The sequence below is a fragment of the Ursus americanus genome, chromosome 24 (genome assembly GCF_024610735.1).
Source record: "Ursus americanus isolate L20-20 chromosome 24, mUrsAme1.1.p, whole genome shotgun sequence".
Classification (NCBI taxonomy): Eukaryota; Metazoa; Chordata; class Mammalia; order Carnivora; family Ursidae; genus Ursus; species Ursus americanus.
The window spans coordinates 37,276,907-37,287,802 of NC_142150.1; positions in this window are offsets into that span (position 1 = coordinate 37,276,907).

Below are 10,896 nucleotides of genomic sequence, written 5' to 3' on the forward strand. Positions count from 1 at the left end.
GGGCATGGGGGTAGCAGACACCACATAGCTGGTAGCAAGGGGTAGAGGCTTAGCAATAAACAGAGGGGAGAGAGCTCCTTGAAGGGAGAAAGGAGAGGAGGCGAAAGGACAGCCAGCGATCCCCGGGGTCTCTGTGCAGTGGGGCTGGCAAAGGCACGGGGAGCATCTTGTCCCACTCCCACTTTCCAGATGAGGACGTGAGGTCCCAGGAGGCAAAGGACTTGTCCAAGGTCACTCAGAGTTAATAGCCTAGTCACAATTCAGCCCTCCCCCTCCTCCCCGTCCTCTCCCCGCCCTCATCCCCCAGGGAGATGGTGACACCCTCTGAGCCCTCTCTCATCTCTCCCTCGAGCCACCTCCCCATCCTTGGCCCCCTCTCCACCTGCACACACCAGTCTTTGAGAAATTGGGAACCTCTGAGATGATGTCTCCCTTGCCTCTTTGCAGCCTGGCAGCACCAGGGTCACACAAGTCAGGGGGGGCTTTCTGACGACTGCCGTCCAGAGCCCTAAGGCCTGCTGCCAGAGCCAGTTTCCCACGCTGGGTGATGGGGGCCGCTCACAGGCAGGGCCTTTCCAGACCATCTCTACACCGTCAGGGCTCTCAGACCATTGCTGATGGAGCCAGACTCTGCTGGAGGTGGAGAGGCAGAGATCAAGGACATCCGGCTTTGATTCGAAGGAGGGAGGGAACGGGAGCGTGGCAGGGAAATCCCAGACGTGAGCAGGTACGCTCACCCTGCACTCTTACAAGACCAGGCATTACAATTAGCCTCCAGGATCTGGGAGAGAAACACCCAAGATGTTAAATGGATGTGGCAGCTGAATCGATTTCAGAAACATCGATATGGGGGGAGGGGCTACCTCTGAGCAGGGTGGCCATGTAGGAACTTCATGGCTCTGCAAGCCGATGAGAGAATGAGCACAGGGAATGGAGCCCAGGAGAGCCCCTGACCCAGCTAGAGGGAGGCCATCTGGAAAGACCTTTTGGCGGGGGGGGGGGGGGGGGCATGATGCCTGAGCTGGGTTGTAAAGGATGAATAGGAGTTTGCTCTCTAGGAGCGGAGAGGAAAGGGCATTCCAAGTCAATGGGGGGGGGGGGCACAAGCAAAGACAGCACAAGCAGCCAGGTAGCTCATAGGGTAAAGCAGGGTCCAGCCTGATTAGAGAAGAGGCTGAGGGCAGTCAGTTCTCATACCAGCTCTGTTTTGTAGGTAAGAAAATGGAGGCCCAGAGAGGTTAAGTACAATGCCCAAGTCACACAGCTAAAAAGCGGCAGCTTTTTCGTGCTGTCTAGCCTCAGTGTCTGAGCATTAACCATGGCGCTTCCAGTGGAAACCTGTTCCTGTCCCTGTGCCGACCGGAGCCATACTGCTGGGCACAGCCAGGGCCCCAGCCTAGCTCTGCGATCCGGAGACACCAGCCTGTCTGTCCACCGACAGCACAGGCACCTGCTGGCCACGGGGATTCGGGGCTCAGGGATGGAGACTCACTCACTATCCGGGCACCTGTAAGGAGCCATGCTCTATCTGGCCCTGGAGCATGAGAGGAGGGAAACCGAGCCCTTCCCTTGGGGAGACACAGACTTCGGCAAGTGCAGTACATGTGGGCACAGTGGTGGCAGTGACGATAGCGGTGAGCGGCCCTCACTGTGTGCCAGGCAGACGTCATTTCCCATAATCCTCCTAAGAGCTCTTGGAGAAGCTACTGTCCTCCCTCATCTATAAATAAGGACATGAGGCCCGGAGAGGTTAAGTGACAAACCCAAGGCCACACAGCTGGGCAGGTAGTACCAAGTTTTCTACGTAACTCCGAAGCCCCGTGTGAAACCGCTGCGCTGCACGGGGGCGGGGCAGGGGGGCGCATCACAGGCACATTTAACCCACATGCACTTCAGTGTATCTGCTCGGCAGCAAAAGAGAAAGAAAAGGAACAATGGAGCCCACAGTCCCCCTTAGTGAACAAACCCCGGAGGGAGGAGGGAAGTGGGAGCTGGGGGGCCCTCTGTTCACTTAGCCCCTGAGAACTGCACCGCCTGGGCATCGAGCCACTTCAGTCTCTAACAGCTAAACTTTTTCATATGTGGTGGGCCTGAGCACAAACCCGCCGCTTCACCTGGACGAGCCGGCCTTGGAGGGAGAAACGCCTCGGTTGGAGGCCCGCGGGACGGGCTCAGATGTGGGAGCCTTCCTAAGGAGCTGGCTTTTTCTTTCCCACCCTCCCTCGACCCTCTCCTTCCTTCATTCCTTTCTTTTTGTCCTCCTTTCCTCTTCTTTCTTTCCAATAGTCAACAGTCATGTGGTTCAAAACTCCAAACCCCAACGCAGAGCAGCAGAGCGTCAAAATCTTGTTACCCACCCATCTGCCCCCTCCCCCCGCTCCTCCCCTCCCCGGGTCAACAGTATTGTTTCTCTGATGCAAACACCAGCAGATACCAGTATCTCTAGCTTCCCCAGCCCCTGCTTGCTAAAAAAAAAAAAAAAAAAAAAAAGGGAGGGGCATTCTACCCACACTCCTCGGCTCCTTGCTTCTTCTCACTTCTCAAGGGATGCCAGAGAATTGTCCTGAGGGATTTTAGAAAGTACTGCTGCCCATGTTCGAGTTTTGTCCCACGAGCTAGCCGAGCTCACAACCTTTCCTTCGCGTGCAGCTCTGACACTGTGCCCCAGAGGGCTCTGTGGACAGAGCGGAAGAAGCCACTGGCTCTGACGGAGTGTGCTGGGGAGAGCAGGACAGAAGAGAGAACAAAGGAGTCGGCCTTTGAAGGATGAGTAGGAGTTCGCTGGACAGGAAAGAGTGAAGGGCGTTCCCAGAGACAACATGGGCAAGCATGGTGCTTGTTGGCCAAAGCCTGGGGGTGGGGGGCAGGGAGTCCACACGTGGGAAAAAACACTGGGGAGCATCTCAGAGGGTCTAAAACCTCAGCCAAGGGTTAGGTCATCCTTCTCCAGGCACTAGAGTCCTGAGGAATTTCTAAGGCAGGGAAGTGATTGGGTGAGACGGATGTTCTAGAAAGATCACTGCTGTGAGGTGGAGGTGGGTTGGAGGGAGACCAGTTGGGGGTGGTCACCGAGCGTTGATGGCCAGGACTGGGGTGGGGGGTGGAGAAGGATCCCAGGAGGTGGAGGGTGACCACATACACGGGATATGACTTTCTAACAGGGCAGCCTCCAGCCACAGTGATAATATGACAGTGACATTAAAACAGCTCCCATTCCCTAGTACTTACTATGGGTCAGGTGCTGTTCTGGGAATATTCCAGGTACGGACACATTTATGCTCACAGTGGCCCCGTGAGCATTACCTCCATCTCACAGCTAAGGATACCAAGGCTTCGGGAAGATTCAGAATTTTTTTTTTTTTAAGATTTTATTTATTTATTTGACAGAGATAGAGACAGCCAGTGAGAGAGGGAACACAAGCAGGGGGAGTGGGAGAGGAAGAAGCAGGCTCATAGCAGAGGAGCCTGATGTGGGGCTCGATCCCATAACACCGGGATCACTCCCTGAGCCGAAGGCAGGCGCTTAACCGCTGTGCCACCCAGGCGCCCCAGATTCAGAATTTTTGCCAGGGCTGGCAACTGGTCGCGATGCGGCTGGTGTCTGTGCTTACTGATCTCAGTGCCCAGCTGGGAGCGCCATACCCTTTACACTTCAGGCCTCACAGCTCATTGGCATCCTCCAGACATCTGGGAGAGCCCGAGGTAGGAGGCCAGGAGGAGGCTTGGGCACGATTCTCCTCCCAGGGGCCCATCTCCGGTCTGCTCCCTGGGCTGCTGCTGGGGGCTCTGAGGCCCTCCCGGGGTCACGGGCTCGGGCTCCCCTGCCCTGGCCGGGCATTGCCTGTGGGTACCCGACCTTTTCCACTGGAAACCTCACCTGCAAGGCACACGTGCCAAGCCCTGCTCAGGTTCCCATCCCCGGCTGCCGCCCCATCTGCGGTTTCCACTTCCACTCTTCCCTGAGACCCTCCCCAGGGTCCCAGAGGTGGCCAGAGGTGGCCAGAGCCCCGCGTGACTGCTCGGAGTGGGCCGCCCTTGGCCATGGCCCCAGACCCTGGTTCTGGCTTTGTAAAGATGGGATGGAGTCTCCAAAATGGGGAGGAACAGGGGAGACCCGTCGAAGAAGGGATGAGTTCAAAGTAGCCTCAGTGGAAAGTTCATCTCCCACCACATCCTTCAGCTGTTTACCAGTTTGACGCGGCTCTGGCATCCTGACATGAAAAGAGGCTCACCCCTCACCAGCATCATCGAGGAAGGACCGAAATAGCAGCAGAGGAAGACAAAGAGGAGGGAGACAGAGGCAGGGAGGAGAGAGGGGGTGCGTGATGAGACAGGGAGGAAGGTAAGCGGGAGGCAGTGTGGTGTTGCACAGACAGTGGGAGAGACGGCAAGGCCAGACAAAACCCCCTCTATCCACCCCCCACCCCGAGCTGGCCACTGCCCTGAGTCCCTTACCTATGCGGTGTCACTTAAGCCTCAAGGCTCTCAGGGCAGCAAGATATTCCTACCTCCGTTGTCCTCCAGCGAAGAAAGGTGAAGCCCAGAGAAATCATGGAACTTGTTCAAGGCCACCCAACTAGGACCCGGATGGAGGGACCTATCAGTAGGGGCTGCCGCACACAGGCAGGAAGGAGAAAAGGGAAGAAGATGGGCAAGGTGAAGGCTGGAGACTGAGACGGGACAGGATAGAGGCCCAGGGAGGATCAGCAAGCATCCCTTCTTACTGTGGGATTGCCCCCCACCAACGGGACCCCAGGCCTATCCTGGCTGAAGGCAGGTGCCCCTTCCTGGCTCCTCCCACCCATCCGTCCCTCAAGTGCAGAAGGAGAGAGGAGGAGTCATACTCCAGGGCCTTCATTGCCTTCTGAGCAACCCCTTCTACCTATGGGGGTCTCCTGCCGGTCCTCCCCCACCGCTGAGCAGGGCCCACCTCGTCCCCCTCCAGTCTCTCAAAGCAGGGAGAGGAAAATGGTCCATATCTGCCTGCACTCACTAACACATTCGCCCCACGGGTCTGTGAGTCGCACTCCACTGTCCCTCTGGAATACATGAGCAGGAGTCCTACTTCCCTCCAAAGCCTCCCCTTCGAGGCGCGGCCACCCCGCCCGTGGGCCTCGCCCAGACACCCGGGCCTGGCGTGAAGGCAGGTGGGAGCTGCTCTTCTCTGAGGAAGAGCTGCAAACGTAACTAGGGTCAGCACCCCCAACCCTTCTGAGTGACCGAGACACAGTGATACCTTTGTCACACGTCTATGACAGCCTCCTTCTTCTCCCTCAAGCCCGTGGCCCCTTCCGCACCAGCACCCCAACTTCCCGCAGCTTGCTCCATTTCTTGCCCTCACCGTCAAGCCTCCCCCTTTCTGGGAATCTGCAGGACCAGCCGGGCTCGCACCCACACTCCCTCTCTGGCAGAACCGCCCATCCCTGGAGAAGGCCCCCTGTGGGGTCTCGGACCATGCAAGGCCATCATGACCTTCTGTCCCCAGGGATTAGTGTGGGACCAAGGTAGCCAGGCCCAGGGAGCCAGACCCTGCTCCCCTGGCTGCTGGGGAACACTCCAGAGTGTGGGCTGATGTAGCAGCTTTGACTCTGAAGCTGCCCGGTAAAAATCCCGAGCCACCTTCCCTCTGGTTCCAGAAAACTCATCTCTCCTATCCATACTCAGGTCTTCTGGCTGCTTTGTTGGGCTTTTTTCCTCCATTCTCAATGTTACAGGCTGTTCCTTCAGTGACGCGTGCAGCTGAGATCTGCCCACATCAAAGCACGCCTTCCTCTCAGCTGCTGACCAGCCCCCAGGAGGGAGCCCCGCGCCCCATGCCCCGCCCCCCCCCAGGCTGATTTCCACCCAGCGATCCAGAACAGCCTCTACCCCACCACTTGATCCACAGTCTCTAACCCAGTGGGATGAAGAGCCAGGGGCAGAATGAAGTTGATTTAAACCAACATTTCTCAAACCTCAGTTTTCCGTGTGTCTTCGTGGTTTCGCTCTATCAGCGGAGCATTTCTTCCTGGGTTACTGAATCCGGGCTTACCTCATTTTATTGCGCTTTGCTTATCGTGCTGTGTAGATCCCGCGTTTCTTACAAATCGAAGCCTCGTGGCCACCCTGCATCGACAAAGTCCCTCGGTGCCACGTGGAAAACAGCATTTGCTCCCTTCGTATCTCTGCGTCGCGTGTTGGGAATGCTCACAATATTTCATTATTGTGATCGTTGCTATGGTGATCTATGATCAGTGACCTTTGACGTGACCATGGGAATGGTTTGGGGCGCCAAGACCTGCTCCCACCTAAGACGGCGGACCTTATTCATTCGTGTTGTGTGTGCTCTGACCGCTTCACCGACCAGCCCCTTTCCATCTTTCTCCCTCTCCTCGGGCCTCCCTGTTCCCTGAGACACATGACAATATTGAAATGAGGGCAATTAACAAGCCCCCAGTGGCCCGGAAGTGTTCTAGAGAGGCAGGGTCAATCAATGCAGCAAACTTTATCATTGTCTCATTTTAACAATTTGCCAGAGTGACCCCAACTTTCAGAGCCCACCATCCTGACCAGTCAGCAGCCACCAACATCGAGGCAAGACCCCCCAGCAGGAGAAATGATAACTCACCGAAAGCTCAGATGGCGGTTAGCATATGATTTAAGGTATGTACACATTTTTTTTTAAACATCATGCTGTGGCTCCCTTAACTGACTACATAGCAGAGACATAACTTTTACATATACAGGAAACCAAAAACCTCATTTGACTCACTTTATTTCAATATTCACTTCATGGCGGTGGTCTGGAATAAACCTACGATAAAGCCTAGGTACACCTGTAGCTTTTCTATGGATGGATTCATATTTTTTTAACCTAAGTATATTGCAAAAGAAATATTTAGCCACTTTACAAAATATCTAGCATGTGCTTTTCAAAAATGCTAGTATCACAAACTGTAAAGACCCAGGAACTATTTCAGACCAAAGGAGCTAAGGAGATCTGGCAACTGAACACGAGGTGTGACCTGGGATTTCCTTTTGCTATAAAGGACATTCCTGGGGCCAATGGTGAAATGCGAATGAGGTCTGCAGATTAGATAGTAGGGTTGTATCAGTGTTAACTCCCTGATGTTGATACGTGAACTCTATTATATAGGAAAATATTCTAGCTTTTAGGAAATGCACATGAAAGTATTGAAGGATTTAGAAGTAAAGGGACAACCTACTTTTAAATGGTTCAGAAAAGGGGCGCCTGGGCGGCTCAGTCGTTGAGCGTCTGCCTTCGGCTCAGGGCATGATCCCAGAGTTCCGGGATCGAGCCCCACATCGGGCTCCACTGCTGGGAGCCTGCTTCTTCCTCTCCCACTCCCCCTGCTGTGTTCCCTCTCTCACTGGCTGCCTCTATCTTTCTGTTAAATAAATAAATAAATAAATAAATAAATAAATAAATAAATCTTAAAAAAAAATAAAATAAATGGTTCAGAAAAAAAAATAATCTCTGCTTGGGGGAGGGGGTTGGGTAGGGGCCTCATAAAATAGTAACCCTGGGGGATATCCAGAAATGAGTGGTATCCAGGGATTCTTTATATTATTCTTGAAACTTTTCTCTAAGTCTGAGGTTGTTAAAATTTAAAACACAGATAAAGGGAGCCCAGGGAGCGGGCACACGTTCAAAGGAAACATGATGTTGTCGTTCTAAGGGGAAAACCAGTATCACTTGTTACAAATTGAAGGTAATTCTTTCAAAGCAACGCTCTTGCTATAAATACAGTAGTGGGCTGAGTGTGACCCTAAGATCGGCCCGCCCGTTCTTGGTTACATGTGGGGATGGGAGGGAGGGTATTCTCACATCCTCACCACTCTGGCCTGAGGCGTTCTTGCTTTCAGAGAAAGGCTGGCAGAGGGCTGACAAGGGCGTCGCTTTCTCACTCTGTGATCTGATGATAGAGTCCTGTCTTATGGCTGTGAGCTCAGGGACATTCATTTCATGACAGTTTAATGGGCACCCTCCATGCCAGCTCGTTGGGGAGCCCTGGCACAGAGAGAGGACAGGGTCCCGAGCAGAGACAATTAGAGGCAGTACTAGGATGGAAAGGGGTCCCGGTAGAGCTCACTTTTCCGAATCCAGCATCCTGAAGTCCCCAGAATCCAAAGATGGCAACCCCGGGGGCTAGCAGGTGCCCAGGGAGCGGGCACCCAGCAGCAGCCACTGGGAGCTGGGGAAGAAAAGAGATCACCAGCATGTGAGAAACAAGGTGGCGGGACCCACCCCCGCAGCCCATCACACCCAGGAAGACAGAGCAGTCTAAGTCGACTCAGTGTTTGGTGTCTTGTTTTGATCCCCCGTTACCCCGCACCCACGCTGCTCCCCGCTCAGAGGGCAAGGGAGACTTTCCCCCCACTTTTCTTAGGACATATCTTACTTTTAAGAAGTAGCTTTCTGTTTTTTAGATTTACAGAAAAAAATTGCATACACAGCATAGAGTTCTACACCCCATACCAAATCCCCCTGTTACTAACACCTTACCTTACGATGGCGTATTGATCACAATTAAAGAGCCGGTGTTTATACGTTAATATGAACTAACGTCCACATGCTCTTTGGATTTCTTTAATCTCTCCCTAATGTCCTTTTCTGTCCCAGCGTCCCACCCAGGATGCCACATTACCTTACGAGTCCCCTTAGATCCCTCTTGGCTATCACAGTTTCTCAGACTTTATTTTTGATAAGAATGATAGTTTTGATAAGTACCGGTTAGGTATGTTGTAAAATGACCCCTGTTTACAATTTGTTGCTTGTCTTGACCTTAGACTGGGGTTACAGGTCTGCGGGAAGAAGACCAGAGGTGACATGTCCTTCTCACCCGATACCATCAATGAATGATACGTCTATGAACACGACTCACCATTGACCATGGGGAGCTGGCCGAGGCAGTGCCTGGCACTTTTCCCCACCCTACAGTCCTTCTTTCCCTCTTTCTACGCCATACTCTCTGGAAGGGAGTCTCCGTGTACAGCCCCCACGTCAGAAATACGGCATGGCTGTTTCTATGTCCTCTCAGGGGACAGAGCAAAAAATACATGGTACGTGCGCTCACCTGTGTGCGTCTGCAAGTCCGTGAATGCCTCCAACACAGTCACCTGTCTATGCGTGAACATAAACATGAGCTCCTACAGATGCCCCCAACTTTAGTCCAGCACCATCGGGTCATTCAAACCCTTTCCTCCCGCCAGCAGTGGGATGCTGGCTCCCGCACCCGTGAAGCCATTTCCGTTATTATTTGAGTCTATATGTTATTTTCCCTTCTTAGATTTTTCACATTTTCTCCATGAAGACTATACATTCCTCAAGGGCAAAGGCTGAGCATTATGTTGTTGTTTGTTTTCTGTCCCCTCCCCCCTACACCAATGTCTAGCTGAATGTCCTCAAGCAAAAACAATATCACGAGTATGTTTGCGAGTGTCTACGATGAGCCATTTTCTCTGCTCCTCTCCAGGGATGCAAGGATGAGTAGGACGTGGTGCTGACTCCACTTGCTCCTATTGCCAATAAATACTCATTGAACATTAAACGAAAGATCTTGGCTCCTGCCCGGCACGGCGAGACTTCCAGATCCCAAGTAGAGGATCATGGGAAAAGGAGAGATGGATGGACCCTCAGCTCGTGCAGGCGGGGATTTTTGCCTCCTGTGTTTACTGCTGTATCCGCAGCACCCAGCGCGGACTCTGGCAGATAGCAGATGCAAAATAAATGTTTGAGGAAGGGAAGGAGGGAGAGAGGGAGGGAGAGAAGGGGGGGAGGAGAATAGGAGGGAGGGAATGATGGAAGGAGAAAAGGGGGGGCAGTCCTCAACGATTGTCTGACTACCTTTCAGACCCTTGCACGTGGGCTGCTCACACACAGACACGTCTAAACATCTCCTTCGTTTTGCACCTGATGTCACTCCTATCAGCGGATGAATGAGCGTTGGAGCTCTTACTGCCTGCCCCCCCCCTCCCGGTGGTTTGCTTGTGCCCTTATTTTGATAGGTTATAAGCATCATTCCATCAAATGAATGGGACCCGGAAAGGGCTTGGACGCAGCGAGAAGAAGCGCCCGTGTCAGAAATCCAGTACAGTTAGGCCAAGGAAGAACCCTCTGCCCGCTGGCTCTGAGAAGCTCTCAGGAAAACCCTTACAATTGGCCCTGAGGTCCCCGTTGCCAGCCCATGTCGCGATTTCTCCCTGTGGCTGGGAAAGGACGGGACGAAGATGTCCTGACTGGACCGTGAGTCAGGCCCAATGGGTACACAAGCCCTCCGAGAAAGAGATTCTATAGCTTTACCCAGCATCGGAAGGTCTCTGGTTCATGGTCTCTCCATCTGAGAAGTAAGCTTGCTGGTTCCTTTTACATGTGTTTCTATAAATAGATAGAGCTGCAAGCTGAACATCTGTGTCCCCAAAAGGGTTTTTTTTTTAAGTTGTCAATGGTTGTCACTGTCATGCCTCATTTCTGCCTCAATTTAAAACAATGAAGGGGCTCAGCCTTACTCCTCTCCTGCTCCCTTGCCACCCCCCCATCATGCCACCCTCCGTGGGACACGCTGACCCACCCCAGGGTTGTTCTTCGCTGCCACTGAGCCCCATGCTGTAGGAGCCCAGGCCCCACCTCGGAGGGAGGCTAGAAGACCCCCTCACGCAGGCATGGAGCCGGCATGAACCGTGAGCACCGCCTCTGAACACCAAAGTCCCTGGGTATATTACTCCTTAATTAAGCAAGACGGAAAGATGAAACAGAATTAGAGAACACGCCCGTGGGCCACGGTGGTGGCCATCAGAATGCACCAAAAGCAGAGAGAAAGAATTCTTGCGTAGCTGGGGTTTAGAACAAACGTTCCTCCTCGCTCATTCCATTTGGTTTCATTCCATCCGCAGCTG